Source organism: Frankliniella occidentalis, unplaced genomic scaffold, assembly GCF_000697945.3.
Source record: "Frankliniella occidentalis isolate FOCC.00 unplaced genomic scaffold, Focc_3.1 Scaffold108, whole genome shotgun sequence".
Lineage (NCBI taxonomy): Eukaryota > Metazoa > Arthropoda > Insecta > Thysanoptera > Thripidae > Frankliniella > Frankliniella occidentalis.
Genome location: NW_026267237.1, coordinates 13,208 through 15,477, shown reverse-complemented (window position 1 = coordinate 15,477; position 2,270 = coordinate 13,208). Strand labels below are relative to the sequence as shown.

The window sequence follows — 2,270 nt, the reverse complement described above, 5'->3', positions numbered from 1 at the left end:
AGCGGGGCGGGAGAAAGCAGGGTATGGTTCAGTTTGGTCAATTTGGGCAATTTTCGACTGTCTGAAAACTTTCCTAATTTAGCGGTTTTTTTTTAGGTAAAAAAGGTGGCGAAAGAGTTGGGTGACAACAGTTTGAAGGACATAACACTAGCTAATGTGAAGGACTTGATTGCCCATATATCTGCTTTAGAGAGTTTAGCTACAAAGACTGACAACTGTTTTGTTGGTGCTCATGCAGCGAGCGTTGAATCTCTTTTTGTGCCAAATGACAACGATTCCGTTTTGACAGCAGAGCTTAAGACCCAAGCTAAAGCGGAATTGGCCATTTTACCAATTCTTAGTCTGATTTGTAAATGTAAAAGAGTTGTCAAATATTTTAAAAAATCAGGCTTGAACCAGAAGTTAAAGGGGAGCAAGTTAAAACAAGAGGTTGAAACACGGTGGATGTCCACTTTGTTAATGCTGGAGTCCTTCTTCCACCCTACACTGTTAAAGTCTTACGAAGAAAAATGCCAAATCCTTTGTAATACGAAGGATTTGGACGCTTCGTAAGGAGAAAATCCTTCGTAGGTACGAAGCATTTGGCATTTTGCTTCGTAAGACTTTAACTGTGTACGCCGACGGTCCAAGATGAAGCCAGTGCAGCTGATGAGCCAGTTGTTCCCAAAATCAACACGGTGCGAAGGTATAAAGTATGTACTTTCACAGTTAAAAATACTGTTACTTATATAGCGTTTTTTTTTTTTTTTTGTTTAAGATTAATGAACTACTTTCATCAAAAGGGCGAGACGATCTTTTGATCAGCGAAGCAGAAGGGTCTGAAATGGCTGCGCTAATAAAACTTCTCGGTCTATTCAACAAGGCCATTAAGTTATTTGAGATGGAAAAGCAGCCAACCATTCAGCATGTGGTTCCCCAATATTTTGTTTTAAAGAGTCATGTTGAAGATTCACAGCTACTGGACTCCGTTCCTATCACCAAGTATCGCTCCCTTCTTCTGTCCCAACTGCAGGACAAATACTTGCCCAATATATCAGAACGTCACAAAATTGGGGCGTTTTTGTGGCCGAGGTGTTCGGCCATGGCTTTTTACTCGGAAGAGGAGAGAGAACAGGTAGGTTCGCGCGCAGTTGCAGTATCGGGTGGTGTGCAGATATTCTTATGCTCACAGGGTGCTTTCCGTTTTCAGGTGAAGTCGAGTGTACGGCGTTTAGTGCAGGAACAAGAGGACATTATGCGGCGTCGGGGTCTGCTTCCTGATCCTTCACTTCAAGCCCCCCCTCAAAAGAAAAGGCGCACCCGCCATACGTCTGATGATGACTATTCCTCGATTTTGGGTGGGGAGAAGGGGTCGGAGGTGGACGACGAGGTGGATAAATACCTGTTCATTGTGCGGACGACTGGGAACGGCGTGAGGTCCTCTGATTTGTTGCAGTGGTGGAAGGATAAGGTCAGTCAGCACTCATTGATAGAGCACGCGGAGGGGGGGGGGAGGGGTCGTTCATCATTGTGTAATGAAACAATTATTTTTACAGAGCACTGATTTGCCAGCGCGTTGTCCGGATGATACTGGCGACGCCAGCATCTAGTTCAGCAAGTGAGCGCATATTTAGCGTTGCGGGGAGGCTGATCTCGCCGAGGAGGAACTGCCTCTCTCCAGAGACAGTGGACGTCATGCTATTCCTCTTTCACTATCTCAAAAAGAAGGCTGCTAGAGCCGCTGCCGCAGTATCTTAACGCCAAGAAAGTTGTTTTCTGTTATCTTGCTCATATTTTTGAAGACTGAGACGGATAAAGTAATAAGACTGAAGCACGATTTGTGATAATGTCTAGTCTATCTCTGTATCTATATATTTATCTCTAGTCGAGGTCGAGAATTATTTAAGTTTTTGTTACTTATTAACAGTTGAAATGAAATGAATGAAATATTTCAATAAATATATCGTGGTAACGAACCAAATAAAGACTAAATATTTACATCACCACAGCACCTAATGCCCCATGGGAACAGAATGGGCTATCTACGTAGACTCAACGTGTACTACGTGGATACATACACGTAGATTTATCCCTTTAGCCTCAAGGTGGATTCAACGTAGAACTCAAGTGGACTGAACCATGGAGATTATTCACAGTGCAGTCCACGTCGATTTGTTACTTGCCACTCCCTCTCGATGATTATACATCTGATCCACGTAGACGTAAACTAGACGGTTTTTAGCGATGCGAAATATGTCGTTTCCACGTAGATGTATCGTTCTTTTCTCAAC

At 43.3% G+C, this 2,270-nt stretch overlaps 1 protein-coding gene across 5 annotated transcripts in view; it reads left to right on the top strand.

Annotated features, from left to right (window-relative positions):
• The window catches only part of LOC113213338 (zinc finger SWIM domain-containing protein 3-like), an 11,788-nt gene that overhangs the window by 3,337 nt on the left and 6,181 nt on the right, over positions 1-2,270 (top strand). The gene's annotated exons all lie outside the window — the stretch shown is intronic.